At 45.7% G+C, this 15,792-nt stretch overlaps 1 protein-coding gene across 3 annotated transcripts in view; it reads left to right on the top strand.

Moving 5' to 3' along the window:
• The first annotated feature begins 245 nt into the window (after window positions 1-245).
• Window positions 246-15,792, top strand: part of Stau1 (staufen double-stranded RNA binding protein 1) — a 42,408-nt gene continuing 26,861 nt past the window's right edge. The window contains exon 1 of one of the 3 annotated variants that reach the window (XM_036185096.1): window positions 246-549. The gene's annotated coding sequence lies outside the window, so the exon portion shown is untranslated. Of the gene's footprint in view, window positions 574-15,792 lie in introns of all 3 variants that reach the window. The other 2 variants (XM_036185097.1, XM_036185098.1) reach the window with 2 other exon arrangements.

Here is a 15,792-nt window from a genome sequence, read left to right as displayed (position 1 = left end):
TCTCAGCTTCAGACCTTGCACACAGCAGCAGGTTAACAAATGTAGGGAAGAGTGACTGCGCAGAAGCAAACATAAAGCCGAGCAAGAAAGGAAGATAGGCCTGCTTCCCAGCCCAGCTTGAGCTCCCAGGAAACTACAACTCCCAGCATGCCTCCACCCAACAGAACCAGGCTCGGCCCCTGACGCCCTAGCGTGTCTAGAGGGCGCAGGCAGGCTGCGGCGCCCGCCGGGACTTGTGGTCCCAGCCGCGGTGGGGGTGGGGCCGGCATGGAGGCAGGCGGGGGCCGGGGGCGGGCGCGGCCCCTCCCCCGTCACTTCCTGCCGGGTTGCGGGCGCCGGAGCGGCTCTTCAGCGTTTGCGCTGGCGGTCGTCGCGTCTGTGTCGTCTCCCCCTTCTTCTGATCCCCAGCCCGGCGGCACCCGCCTCCTCCGCGGCCACACCGCCTCTTCCCTCCCTTGGTCCCTTCTTCCTTGCCCTCTTCCCTTGCTCCTTCCCCTCGCCGCCGCTCAGGACCGCCGGCCCGGGGACGAGCTCCGTGGAAGCAGCCTGGTGAGGCGGCGGGGCCGGGCCTCGGTACGGCCCTCGGAGGCACGGAGGCAGCGGGAGGTGGGCGGCGGGTGGGCTAGGCCTCGCGGGCGCGCGTGCTGCGGCCCAGGCCCGTCTCCGCCCGCGGGGCCTTCCCGGAGGAGGCGGGCCCTCCGCGCCGCTCGTGGGCCGGGTGCCCGAGTTAGGCGGGGGCGCGGGCAGGGGCTGGGCCGGTCGGGAGCCCCCCGGCTCTCGGCGCTGTGCAAAGTGCTGCGTGCGGCCACTGCCGAGCCGTGGGACGTGGTGCCAATTCTCGGTTCTGCCCCCTTCGCAAGTCACTTCATACTCTTTGTGTCTCTGTTGTGAGGGGAAAAGGCGGGGGTAGAGAACTAACGCCGTCCCGATCCTGTCCCTGCCTCTTGAGTTGGTAAAGGTGCAGTGAAATGGGGCGTGTAAAGCGCTTATCAGCGTGCCAGACCCACATCGTGTCCCAATAAACGGTTTGCATAATTTATTAGCGTGATATGAAGGTTTAGTTTAGGGTGCAGACTGGACAGAAGTTGACCTACCTTCCCACTTGGGTTTCCTCCGAGGCAGAAGAACCCGCGTGCCCACTGCCAGCGCCTGGGCATTGTGCTTGCTTAGCATCAGAAAGGGGCGCGCGCTTAATGGGGACACTGTAGCAGGCAAAATATGGATGTAAAGACATAGACATCCTTTCTGTAGAACCAGCTGCAGGGATTTCACCGGCTCCCCCAAGCTCCACTGTCCCATGTCTCCCTGCCACCATCCACAAGCTCCCCTTGGGTTCAGCAGACCTTTCTGGAGCCCTCCTGTGTGTCAGGCTCTGGAGGTGGAGTGTGCGAAGCTGAGAAAACGCTGCTTTCCTGCCCCACATCTGCAGCTCTTTGCTTTGTTTGGTTGAACTTCACCCTGGGATCCCAGTTAGCAGTTTCCCTTAAACCCTGGCTGCACCTCCCTCCCTGTGGCAATATTGCTAGTGTGGAAGCTTTATTTTGTTCTGTTTTGCCCGTCGTGGTGTGGGTCCTATTTTAAGGTCACTCTTTTCATCTGCTTGTAGCTGTAATTCTTGAGAAGGTGTTAGAAGAGATTTAAACTAGGATTTTGGCTTTTCAGGCATCTGTGCTTACCAAATGAACTTACATCGCTACTTGTTGAAGTAAAAACTAAAAATACAGTTGGTGAGTGTGGAGGGAGTAGTCTCGGCCATTCTGGTGAACTTTTAGAAGAGCATCTTTTCTGTTCTGACTCAGCCTTTCTCTCTTTCTTTAGGAAGATTAAGTTCTTTTGTTTTTATTTCTGAGTATTATACCAGCAGCAGCTGTTGAAGTCAGAAGACTACTTTTGGATTCAGGCTCCTTGCTGCATGCTGAGCGGGCTCAAAGTTTGTTTGAAATCTGTGCTTAGTGATGTAGGCATCCTCTCCCTTAAAGACATGTAAACTCAGATTTTCGAGTAGTATAGTGTCTTTGTGCTCAGTGACTTTTCTGTGCCTTAGGATTTTTGTTTGTTTTTGAGACAGGGTTTTTCTGTGTAGCTTTGGAGTCTGTCCTGGAACTTGCTCTGTAGACCAGGGTATCATCAAACTCAGAGATCCTACTGCCTCTGCCTCCCGAGTGCTGGGACTAAAGGCGCACCACCACCGCCCAGCTGCTTTAGGATTATTTCGTGTGTTGTGTGTATTTACCTTTGTGTTTATTTTACTTTTGTGTTTGTGTGGGCGTGTACACATGTATGTGCATGTCCCTGTGTGCCTGTGGAGGCCAGAGGTCAACCTCTGGTGTCTTGCTCTTCCTTTTTCCTGAGAAGTCTCTAAGCGTGATGCTTCCCCTGACCTACTCATTTCTTCAGTCCCTCTGTCACCAGATTGCATTGGGCAGTGAATTTCCTTAGTGGAGAATGTTTATATCACACCCACCTCAATAATGCAAGGCAGCCTCTGTGTTTTTGACATCTTTCTAAAATTTGTAAGAGTCAGGAAGTAGTTTCTAGCATAGCTTGTTGAGTGTAATGGCTTTTTTTGTTTTGTTTTGTTTTGTTTTTTGTTTTGTTTTGAGACGGTTTTTCTCTGTAGCTTTGGAGCCTGTCCTGGAACTAGCTCTGTAGACCAGGCTGGCCTCGAACTCACAGAAATCCACCTGCCTCTTCCTCCCGAGTGCTGGGATTAAAGGCATGAGCCACCACTGCCTGGCGAGTGTAATGGGTTTTTAATAGCCCCTCAACAAACGATTCTGCAAGCAGTGCCAAGCATACCCTTTGCCACATCAAAAGTTATGGTAGTTCCAGGGAAGTGATAATTAATGCTGTGGTGGAGAGCCTGAAGATATTTTTTAGCCGTTTTTTTGTTTTGTTTTTTTTTTTTTGTTTTTTTTTTTTGATAGTATCTTTAGCTTAGGCTGACCTTGATGCCTATCTGTCCTGTCTCAGCCACCAAGGTGCACAGATTACAGGTGTGAGCCGTCATGCCTGGCTTCTGAAGTTATTTATTTATTTTTTATTTAAAGATTTATTTATTTATTATGTGCACAGAAGAGGGCGCCAGATCTCATTACAGATGGTTGTGAGCCACCATGTGGGTGCTGGGAATTGAACTCGGGACCTCTGGAAGAGCAGTCGGTGCTCTTAACCTCTGAGCATCTCTCCAGCCCGCTGAAGTTATTTTTAAGTATGAAAGTTGAACACTACAGAGGCACTGTGAGTTGGCTGCCCAGTTTTGGCAATTATTAACTCCTTGCTAAGGTCAGTCCCATTTCTTTTTGAACTCCATCCTTTGAGCTAGCTTGTTTTGAAACAAACCCGAAACCTTTCATAATCTTAGTCATTTTGACTTTACCATATCACCTCAGATATTGCCTATTAAACTGTTAATAAAACACCATTTCTCAGTGTACTGGAACTGACAGGTTTGTTGTTGTTGTTTTTTTTTTTTTTTTTTTGGGGGGGGGTCTGGCTTTGTTGACATCTGATTAACACACAGCAGAAAAAGAGCTTCGGAGTTAGCGGATCCCTCCTCAAGGTAGAGCCCAGATTACAGTCTTTCTCCTTACTAACTGAATCAGCTGTTCCCGACTGTTAATGACCAATTGAAAACTGGAGCAGTGGTGAATGTCCTTGATCCCAGAACTTGGGAGACTGAGGCAGGCAGAGAGAGCCTGGCTGGAAAGGAAAAAGAAAAGGGCCCTGGGCCTGCAGCTCAGTGGTGGGACACTTGCCTGGCATGCACAAGGCGAGGCTCCAGGTTTAACCTCTAGCCTGCAAAGCTCCCAAACTTGTGTGCATTGCTGTCTGAAGGGCCCCTGCAGTGTTTACAAACAGCTATTGGCTGAGTGTTGAGATCATCCTTAGCTCTGTGAACAGTATAGAACCCTAAGTGAGGGATTGGTATTCAGAGATGGGGAGGACCAGAATGGTGTCAGTGTTTGCTGCTCTTACTCAGTTTTCGCTGTAACTTTGTTATTTCTGTGCTGCAGGTGTACATCAGAGCTCCTGAAGTACAGTGCTCTGCTGGTTCAGTTGTTGCAGCCTGGGGGGTAAGGAGGGGCAGCCTCTTTGGGAGCCTGTTTTTGCTTTTTCTCTGTTTTTTTTTTAAAGGGGAAGACGGCATGGAGATTTATTTATTTATTTATTTATTTATATTTTTAGGTATGTGTGTTCTGTCTGCGTGCATGCCAGAGAGAGCTTCAGATCCCACTATAGATGATTGTAATCTACTGTGTGGTTGCTGGGAATTGAACCCAGGACCTTTGAAAGAGCAGCCAGTGCTCTTAACCTCTGAGCCATCTCTCCAGCCCCCAACACCCACCCCTTAAAATTTTTTTGAGACAGGGTTTCTCTGTGTACCCTTAGCTGTCCTGGATCTCACTCTGTAGACCAGGCTGGACTTGAACTCACAGAGATCTGCCTGGCTTTGCCTCCTGAGTGCTGGGATTAAAGGTATGAGCCAGCCACCACTGAGCTGCTTAGGAACCTGTTCTTATTCCCAGAATTCCATGTAAAAGAAGGGAATAAAAAAAAATTAAAAACACTTTAATCCCAGCACTTGGGAGGCAGAGGCAGGTGGCTCTCTGAGTTCGAGGCCAGCCTGGCCTGTCTACAGAGCGAGTTCCAGGACAGTGAAGTCTACAGAGAACAAACCTGTCTCAAAAACCAACCAACCAGCCAACCAACCAAACAAAAACAAACCCATTTGATCTTTCCCATTAGGCTTAAAGTAAAACTTTGGAGAACTTAGATTTTTTTTTTTCTTTTCTTTTTTTGGTTTTTTGAGACAGAGTTTCTCTGTAGTTTTTGGTGCCTGTCCTGGAACTCACTCTGTAGACCAGGCAGGCCTCAAACTCACAGAGATCCGCCTGGCTCTGCCTCCTGAGTACTGGGATTAAAGGCATGTGCCACTGGTGCCCAGCTGTAAAGTGAATTTTTGCTGTACTTAAAATATGTGTTCTCTTAAGTTTCAGCCATAAAGCTCATTTATATGCACATTACTTTAAGTTTAGACATGAACTTGACTCATGGATCCCCCTTAGTCTTTAGACTCCTTAGTCTAAACGGGAGCATGATTCCTGCTGTAATCATGGCAGGTTAGACAGCAGGAACCCAGTGTGGGCACCTTTCGTGTGTAGGCCCTGTACCCAGACTCGGAGGAAACAAGGTGTCTTCAGAGTTGATCTGCTCAGTTTTCCAGGCTGCAGGGTTGTTTTTTTTTTTTTTTTTTTTTTTTTTTTCTTTTTCTTTTTCCAGACAGGGTTTCTCTGTGCAGTTTTGCGCCTTTCCTGGATCTCGCTCGGTAGACCAGGCTGGCCTCGAACTCACAGAGATCCGCCTGCCTCTGCCTCCGGAGTGCCGGGATTACAGGTGTGTGCACCACGGCCCGGGTTGGCTGCAGGATTTTGAAAACATAGAACTTTTATTACTTTCCTTCTTCGACAGTTTGCGTACACTGCAGTCTGACTGCTCTCCTCACTGGCCCTCTCAGATGGGCTGTTATGACCTCTACTATGCTGGGCCCTCTTAAGTGACAATGTTGCTCCCCTCAGTTGACAGGTTTTAGAGTTACTTAAAAAGCATTCCCTTAGCCTGGAGTTTTAAAGACTTCAAAACTATTGACAGGGTTTTCATGGCTTGTTTCACAGCAGACCTGTTAATGGATGACGTGTGTGGAATTTTCTGTTTTTTTGTTTTGTTTTTTTCTTTTTTTAAACACAAAAGCAAAAACTCCTTACTAGAATCAAAGCTGTTGTGTTTATGCTGCTCCAAAATATAGAAATTACAGGCTAAACGGTTGAACATGAGAAGACCTGTGAGTTGCTATGGTTACTTTCTCCTAACATTTTATTACAAAGTTTCTGAAGCTTGAGTCCTGGCCCTCGAGGTCCTACCTACTCTACCCCACTTGCACTCACATGCTTGCCTGCCTCCTGTTGTTACTCTAGATTCGGATGCACCTCACAGTTGCTGCCACAACTCCACAGTTCACCTGATGATGTTCACTAGAGTTTGTTTCTCATTTTGTGGTGCTGAGGGTGGGCCTAGGACCTGGCTCAAAATAGCCAAATACCCTACTGCTAAGCTCTGTCTCCAGCTGTTAAGGTTGATTTTAGTTTTCTCTTTTTGAGTTGGGTCTTGCTTTGTAGCCCTGGCTGCCCTGGAACTCACTCTGTAGACCAGGCTGGCCTCGAACTCAGAGAACCACCTGCCTCTGCCTCCTGAGTGCTGGGATTAAAGGCGTGTACAACCATGCCCAGCTTAGATCTTTTGTAAAAGTCAAGAGCTTTGTTGATTTTTACTTCCAATTAGTCTTTGACTAAAAAATCTCTGCTTTTAAAGCTAATTGTTTATTGAACTTTTACACCAGGATAATGTTGACCAAATCTTTTGTTCTCCCCTGCAGAGGAAATGGTAGGGTTAGAAGCATGGGGATCTGTCAAAGGGTCCAGATGATGGTTTGGCTATCTGCTTTGGTGGCAGCTCAGTACTCTGAACTAAAAACCACACTATGAACTGTTTTCAAGGGAGTTAAAAGAAATTGCTGCCAGTACCTTGAGTTATTTTTTAATATTTTCATTCTCACAGTAGTGACAGGTTGATTTATTTATTTATTTTTGACAGGTTGATTTAAAGCTGATGTCACCTTGTAAGTGGAGGAGACAAAACCTCACTATCACGTGTTCCTTTACTTAATAAGGTGCACTCTGGAAGCAAAGATGGGAGGCATCCGCCTCTTACTAAATTAGTCTTCTGCCAGGTGTTGTGGTGGCACACACTTTTCTCCCGGCACTTGAGAGGCAGAGGCAGGCAGATCTCTCCGAGTTCCAGGCAGGCCTGGTATATAGCCAGGGCTACAGGGACAGACTCTGTCTCAACCCTTCTGCCCCCAAACAAATAAAGAAGAATTACAGGGTAGAGTTATTTGATGGAGAAAAGAATCCAAGAGGTGGAGTTTATCTAAGAAATGGAAGCTGCCTGTCACTCTTGTAGACCAAGGTCGAAGTAGACCTTTCTTTATGTGGATTCCTCCCTTCTAGGACGAACCAGGCCGACCCCACTTTGGAGATCAGATGAGATCTGGTCTGACTGTAGACTTGATGTTAGATTTCTGTCCCCTTATTTGCTCCAGAGTAAGGGTCAGAGCTGAGGCTAGGCAAGCCCTTAGGACTCAAGTCCCTGGCAAGGTCCCCACCACCGGAGCACTGACGGGCCTGATTCTAAAGTAAGGTTCTTGTTTTAGCCCCTAATGGCATGCCATCTCTTCAGCCCAGACACTCTTTCCACAGAGTCGTGCGCGTCTCTGGACTTAGGGTACATTGCTTTTTCTCTCAGGGTACATTGCTTTTTCTCTCTGGCAAGGCTTTTGTTCATTAGAACTTCAGGCCAGTTTGAAAGAAAATGTGTTTAAGCAATACATGGTCTTGTTTATGGGCCCTTTGGGCCAGTACAGTGTAGAACTACTCAGTAGTCCTACACTGCTGCTTCCCTGAGTCCATAGAGCACGTCACATGTGTAGGAGTCAGTCTTGTCACATATAAAATTGGATTCCCACTGCCATTTTCATATGATTAGCTACTCAGTTGTCAAGTGATTCCTGGGCGGATTAGCTGTTAATGTGGGTGACATGGTTGTAAACAAACATGCTTCACTAGTTAGTGTTGACTGTTAAACTGTTAACCTGCCCACACCTTGCATTCATAAAACATTCCTAATAAGTCATATAAGTACATTAAGAAAAAGCCACCTTTGAAAGACTGTGTAGAGAGGCAGGCGGATCTCTGTGAGTTTGAGGCCAGCATGATCTGCAGAGTGAGTTCCAGGATAGCTAGGGCTATACAGAGAGACCCTGTCTCAAAAACAAAACAAAACAAACTAGATCGAGTTCATGGACTACAGAGAAAAACCCTGTCTAAAAAAACTTAAAAAAAAAAAAAGAAAAAGAAAAAGAAAAGAAAGAAGGAAAAAAGGTGGTATGCACCCAGAAACAGCATTCTTTTGTTCTTTTTGTGTTTAATGCTTCATTCTCAGCAGACAAGCAGCTGTCTAGAGGTAGTGGTGAGCTAAGTACTGCAGACAGTGGAGGTTCACTAAAAGAACTTGTATTTCCCTGACTGCTTGTCTGTCATCCAGGTAAAGGGTCATGGCACTTCACTGGGTAGAGTTGGTAAATCGGGCAACAGAGAACTGTAGGCTCCAAGCCTAATCTACCTTTGCTGGGTGTGTTAGCCTGCCAGCACTGTGTACACTACAGCATCAGCAAGCAGCACTCCCATTTCTGTTGGGTGACTTCTGCAAATGCATAAAATGTATATTGCAGTTAGTTTTACTAAAACTAGAAAGCATGGATTTCAGGCCAAGTGTAGTATCCTAAGCCTGTAATCCCAGCACCTGGAAGATGGGGACAGGAACATCAGGAGTTCAAGGTCAGCTTTGGCTACATACCAAGTATGAGATTGTTCTAGGCTCCATGAGACCTGTCTTACCCACACCCCTCAAAAAAAGAAAAGAGAAAAAGAAAAAAAAGGAAATGGAAAAATTAGGCAAGATCTGAGGCGATCACAAGGCCTGTTCCTGAGGGAAGTAATTAGTAACCTGAGCAGTATTACCCATTCACTTCATTCCAGAACAGACCCTTCTGTTGGATGAGACACAGTCATTCCATCTCATTTTACACTAGCCTTCAGAATGTCACCCACCACACACCACCAAAGGCAGTGGGTGTCACTGATCAGCCTCTTAGGAGCAGCCATAAGGAGGACTGACTGATTAGAAGGGGAGCCAGAGAGGCTTGTAGTCAGGAGGTGAACAATTCAAAGGAAGTGAGAGAGAAATGGTCCAGCAGACAGCTTCCTGCTGAACACTAAACTGCTAAGTTAGCCAGCCTCTTAGAACAGGTGGGAAAGACAGTTGCAGAAAATTTAATTGAAATTCACTCCTTAGTACCACCACCACACATACAAAAGAAACCTTCAGAAGTTAATTGGAATCTTAGTTAATATTTTTACAATAAAGCAGACGATTATAATTCAAAAGAAAAAAATTTCATTTTTTTTGTTTTGTTTTGTTTTTGCTTTTTTTGTTTGCTTTTTTGAGGCAGGGTCTCACTGTGTAGCCCTGGATAGCTGTCTTAGAACTTACTATGTAAGCCAGATTGGCCTTGAACTCACAGATCTGCCTACCTCTGCTTCCCAGAAATTAAAGGTATGTGCTACCATGCCCAGCTGAAAGTAAGTTTTTTTTTTTTTTTTTTTTTTTTTAGCAAGAATTTAGTCTATAGTCAAGGTATCACTTTTAAATGATTTTTGTTTTATTTTGTTTTGTTTTGTTTTGTTTTTTCAAGACAGGGTTTTTCTGTGTAGCTTGGTGCCTTTCCTGGAACTCACTTTGGAGACCAGGCTGGCCTTGAACTCACAAAGATCCACCTGCCTCTACTTCCCAAGTGCTGGGATTACAGGTGTGCGCCACCACCGCCCAGCCCAAGGTATCACTTTCAATAAAGCCTAGTAACATATTACAGTTGAAGAGATAGCTGGTGTTCCTCAAGAAAGGTTATAACATAGTCCTCTCCCTGTTTAGTGTTGTTGCCTGTCCTTAGCCCTTACCCAGATCAGCAGTTCACAGCCAAGGGAGCTTTTCTGTTGCCACGTGTCTCTTTCAGTAACCAGGTAATGTTTATTATAAGTGATCTATTACTAAGTACTGCTCTGGCTGGATGTGGTGGCATGTGCTTCTAACCTCAGCCCTAAGGTATGAGTTTGAAGCCGGCTTGGGATACATAGGACGATTCCACCTTTTCACAAAGAGGTGAGCTTGGTGGTGCATCCCTTGAATCTGGTGTTGGGAAGCAGAGGCAGATGAATCTCTGAGTTCATGGCCAGCCTGGTCTACCCAGTGAGACTTAGTCTTAAAAAGAAGTGACTAAATAAGTAAATATTGCAGACACAGCACTTGGTGTGCTCAGGCTGGCCGCTAATCAGTGATCCTCTTCCTACTCTCCTGAATGCTGGAATTACAGTAGTCGCCGCTTGTGGCTGAAGTGTGTGTGTGTGTGTGTGTGTGTGTGTGTGTGTGTGTGTGTGTCTGAATACACATGTACTATGTGCATGTAGAGGCCAAAGGACAACTTACAGCAGTCAACTCTACTTTCCACCATGTAGGTCCCAAGGCTTGAACTCAGGTCCCCAGGCTTGGAGGTTAGTGCCCACTACGAGCTGAGCCATTTCTCTGGCCCCATGCCCCACCCTATGTATTTATTTATTATTTATTTTGGAACAGGTCTCTATGTAGACCAGGCTGGCCTCAAACTCAGAGAGATCTACCTGTCCCTACTATACTTTTTGTGACAGAGTCACTGTCCTGGAGCTCACTGATTAGGCTGGTGAGCCAGCAAGCCCCAGGCACCTGCCTGTCTCTGTCTCCCTACTTTGCTGAGCTTTTTTAAAAAATGTGTGTGGCCAGGTGGTACACACCTTTAATCCCAGCACTGGGAGGCAGTGTACCCAGATCACAGGCAGATCTCTGTGAGTTTGAGGCCAGCCTGGTCTACAGAATGAGTTCCAGGACAGCCAGGGCTGTTTGTTACACAGAGAAACCTTGTCTCTAACAACAAACTGTGCATATGCAAGCACACACTTGTGTGCAGGCCTGGTGTGTGTGTCTGTCTGTGTGTGTCTGTGTGTGTGTGTACCTGTATGTGCATACCTGCCATAGCAGATGTTTGAAAACCAAATACAATTTGTGGTAGTTATTTCTCTCCTACTGTGTGAGTCCTGGGGATTGAACTCAGGTTGTCAGGTGGTGGCAAGTGCTGTTCTTCTAAGACTTTTCCCTTTCTAGCTTTTCCACCTAGGTCCTTGTGTGCATGACAAGCACTTCACTGACTGAGCCATCTATCTCCACAGCCCCTAGACTGAAACCTCTTGAACATTTTAGATTTCCAGATTAGAATTGTTCATATTTTACCATTTAGAGATAGAACTTGAGCTGTAAAGATAGAAAGCGGCAGCAGCAGCAGAACGCTTGTAATTTGACTTGTGGAATTTAGGCAGTAAACAGCAGTTTTCTGTTGGCTGTGAAGCTGTGGTAAAGACAGACTGAAATGAGCCCAAACTGTAGAAAGCACAGAATTGTGAGGCAAGGAATTCTAGTGTTGCTCACTGCCTCTTTTTTCTTCCTTTCTAATTTTTCAGTGTACACAACACTGGTTTGGCTGTGCCATTTTTTGTATGTATGTGTCCCATTGTGCCTTGTCAGTGCGTGCTGTGCTCACGCTGCCCTTTCCTCCTGACAGCTGTGGTTTCTGTTTTCTCATTCGTACTTGATCTCCCTCCCACCCCACAGTGAGGCAGGGTCTCACTGTCTAGATCAGGCTGGCCTAGAACTCTCAGCCTGCCTCTGCCTCCCAAATGCTGAGTGAGACTAAAGGTGTGACCACCAGGCCTGTTGTGAATTGGTTTTAATAAATATAATGTGCTCTTAAAAATAAATCTTTGTACCCTCTCTGCTGTGATGTTCCCTGAGCCTTAGGTGTAGGAGTTGTGTGGTAGATGCATCAGCTGGACTGGACACCCTGACCAGTTTGCTGCATCTTCACCAATTGGGACTTTCTGTTATGGTTTGGTCTGTCTTTCAGAAGCTTCTGTGGTTAGCATTGGAGCTACACTTAGTGTGTGTATGAGGAAAAGTGTTTGGAATAGTTAGAAAGTGGTAGTGGTAGGTTCCCTTCCAGGATCCGTGACCCCACTAGCCTTGGGTAGTTAGCTAAATTTCCAGTACCAGGCATGATCTCCTTGTTGGAAGGTCTTAAGTCTAATTAAATTTAGTTACTTCCAGGGTATGACTGCTGCTGTTACACCTTTAAGATAGCTTGCCATGCTGGTCATTGTAGTTCTCAGACTTCACAGCTGGAGAAACTACTGGTTTCTTCCTTCCCTTAACAGCTTGCATAACACCTTCCAGGACTGTTGAATTTAATTTTCAAACTGTTGTAGGAAAGGGGAAAATAAGAGCCTGGTAAAGTTCTAGGGACAGAAAAGAAAATGAGGTTTATGGACGGGAAGGCTGTTGGAATTAAACTTTTTTTTTTTTAAAGACTTGTTCTCTCTATGTAGTCCTGGGAGTCTTAGAACTCAAAGAGATCCTCCTGCTTCTGTCTCCTGAGTGCTGGGATTAAAGGTGTGTACCACTGGCCTTGGAATTAATTTTTTTTTTTTTTTAATTTTTGTTTGCTGTAACAGTTTTTCTGGGAGGAACAATTAATGATGACTTCTCATTTAGGAAGTGTATTTTTACTTATATATATTTATTTTATATGTATGAGTGTTTGACCTGAATATATATGCATGCACCACTGCTTGCCTGGTGCTTGTGGAGCCCAGAAGACAATGTCAGATCTCCTGAAAGGAGCTATGAGTGGTTGTCAGACACTATGGGGGTGCTCAAAATAACCTGGGTCCTCTCTGGCTCTCAGCCTGTGGGTTGTGACCTTTTTGAGGGAGGACGAACAACCTTTTCACAGGGGTCACGAACAACCTAAGCCCATTGGAAAACACAGATATTAGCACTACAATTCATAATAGTAGCAAAATTATAGTTATGAGGTAGCAATGAAAATAATTTTATGGTTGGGGGTCACCACAACATGAGGAACTATGTTAAAGGGTCTCATTCTTCCTAGAGGTTGAGAACCATTGCTGTAGTCTCTAGGAAGGTTTTTTGTTTGTTTGTTTTTGATTTTTTTGGGGGTGTTTTGTTTTGTAGCAGGCCACCCACCAGTTACATTTGTGTGCAGAAGAATCCTCCCATGTCCACTTGACTCTGGCAAACGTGATATGGGACCACATTCAAGGCTTGAACTGTGTGCAGAGGTCCTGAGCAGCCAGGCATTTCCAGGCTGTCAGTTGTAGACAGTTTTGTTGTCTAGCTAGTGAGTGGGAAGCTAACTATCCTGTCCTGTCTTTGTTTCTCTTGAGTACAAAGTACATAGTGGGATGCTTTATAGTTGTTGGTTACATTTCTTTCTTCTTGCAGTTATGTATGTATCCAGGACTGTGGTTGAACATGGCTTGACATTGATCTTAAAGTGATCACTTTGGGAATTATTGTATAGGCGGCTAGTGACTGACATCCATCTGGGCTATGGCTTTTCTTGCTCCAGGCATTTGGATGATACTGAGCCTGTGGATTGTTTGCTGGGAGGGAGGGGAAGCAACAGGAGAGGTGAGTTCTACTCCCAGAAAACAACTGAATTGCAACTAGAAAAATGTCTCAGGTAAGGGTCTTAGGTTGGAGTGACAGCTTAGTAGTTGCGAGCTAGCTCTCTGAGTTTAGTTCCCAGCCTTCACCTGCAGTTCTAGCTCCAGGGGATCTGATGCCCTCTTTGGCTTTCATGATCACCTGCATTCAAGTGTACATCACATATCCACGAACGTGCACGCGTGCACACACATAATTTAAAAATAAAATTAATCTTATAAAAATAAATAAAAGGGCTGGGAGATGGTGGTACACGCCTTTAATCCCAGCATTTGGAGGCAGAGGCAGGTGGATGTCTGTGAGTTTGAGGCCAGCCTGGTCTACAGAGTGAGTTCCAGGACAGTCAGGGCTACACAGAGAAACCCTGTCTCAAAAAAACAAAATAAACAAACAAAGAAATAAATAAAGGTTTCTTTAGAATTGAGAGGTCTCCCACAACACACACACACACACACACACACACACACACACACACACACACACACACACACACACACACACACGGTTTCTCTATTGCTGTCCTGGAACTTACTCTGTAGACCAGACTGACCTCAAACTCAACAGAAATCCACCTGCCTCTGGAGATCACTTTTACAAAGGGGAATGATGTGTTGATTATACAAAAGTATAGATACTACATAATCTGTGTTAATTAGTGAAAAGTTGGTTAATTAGAAGTCTTCTCCATGGGTAAGCAGGATGACTTAGCAGTTAAAAGTGCTTGCTCAGCAAGCATGATGACCTGATTTCAATCTCTGAATCCCATGATGGAAAGAGAGAACCCATTCCTACAAGTTAATCTTCTGACCTCTGCACACATGCTGTGGTATATGTGTGCCTGACTCACACACACACACCACATCACATCACACCACATCACACCCTGCTAATTTTTTTAAGGGCTTATCTGAGCTTGGTGCCACATGCCCAAGATTCCCAACACTGAAGAGGTAAAGGAGAATGATTGCCATGAGGCCAGCCTGGACTATGTAGTGAATCCTCGTTTCAAAAAGCAAAACACTGCCGGGCGGTGGTGGCACACCCCTGTAATCCCAGCACTCAGGAGGCAGAGGCAGGTGGATCTCTGTGAGTTCGAGGCCAACCTGGTCTACAAAGCGAGTTCTAGGACAGCCTCGAAAAGCTACAGAGAAAAACCCTGTCTCGAAAAACCAAAACCAAAACAAAACAAAACAAAAAAAACCCCACCAAACTGAGACAAAAGTGCTCAAGTTGCTGTATACTAGTAATACTTGGAAGTTGTACTTGGAAGTCAGTAAGACTGATGGCCATTTTAGCTAATTGTGGCCTCCTTTTCTGACATGTTCCTTGTGTATTAAATCATTCCGGTGTGCTCAGTATTATCAGGTGGTCCTGCATTTACTGCTGAGTGAGGAACACATTTACACCTAGCCACTGTGTAGCACATGTGTGCAATTCAAACAAACAAACAAACAGGGATTTTATGAGGTTTACAGGCTCATGTTCCTTTCTCTACATCCAGAAAAAGTGCTTTGCACTTGTAAAGTAATATTTGTCAAACAGGTGAGGAGGCTCCACTTTTGTTTTTGTCATTGTGTGTGTGTTGTGTTTGTATGTTATGTGTATGCATGTGCGTGCGTGCGTGCGTGCGTGCGTGCGTGCGTGTGTGTGTGTGTGTGTAATTTTATTTATTTGTTTTTAGATAAGACCTCACCATGTAGTCCATGTTGTCCTCAGTTTTTTGTTTTCTGGAGCTGAGGACAGAACCCAGGGCCTTGCGCTTGCTAGGCAAGTGCTCTACTACTGAGCTAAATCCCCAATCCCTCTGCCTGACAGTTTTTGTTTTGTTTTGTTCTGACAGGGTTTATCTGTGTAGTTTTGCACCTTTCCTAGAACTCTGTAGACCAGGCTGGCCTCAAACTCACAGAGATCCGCCTGCCTCTGCCTCTGCCTCCTGAGTGCTGGGTTTAAAGGCATGCACCACCACCGCTCGGCTCTATAGTAGATCCTTTTACATTGATCAGCTCTATAAGAGCCTTTTACATTGATCAGCTCTATAAGAGCCTTTTACATTGATCAGAAGTGACAACCAGAAATACCCAGCCATTGCCAGATATCCCTGGAGAAACAGAACTGTTCTCTCTTGACAACCACTGCCCCTCATTCTCTCTTCAGGCTTAAACATGACACCCAGGGTTACATTAGCAAGTAATTAAAGAGTGACTACCAAATGAGTATTGCTTGGTATCTTTTATTACTTTAACTTTTTATTTTTTGTCTGGGTCTAGGACTAAATCTAGAGCCCTCTGTGTGTATGCTGAGCAGGTACATCTTCACTAGCCTCTACCCCTAGCCTCTTGCCTGGTGTTTAGTGTTGCTTATGTGGGGGAAATCTAAAGCCTACCAAGTAGTTGTGTAATATGTTTTAACTACCCCCACTCTCATGTATCATGAGGGGTACTGGTGGCCAGGCCAGATTGACACTTGGTGTCTTCCTCTTGAAGTATACCTCATCTCCTCCCTCTCTCC

Source organism: Onychomys torridus, chromosome 4 (assembly GCF_903995425.1).
Source record: "Onychomys torridus chromosome 4, mOncTor1.1, whole genome shotgun sequence".
Lineage (NCBI taxonomy): Eukaryota > Metazoa > Chordata > Mammalia > Rodentia > Cricetidae > Onychomys > Onychomys torridus.
Note: the sequence above shows the minus strand (reverse complement) of the source record. Positions and strands in the feature narration are given on the sequence as shown.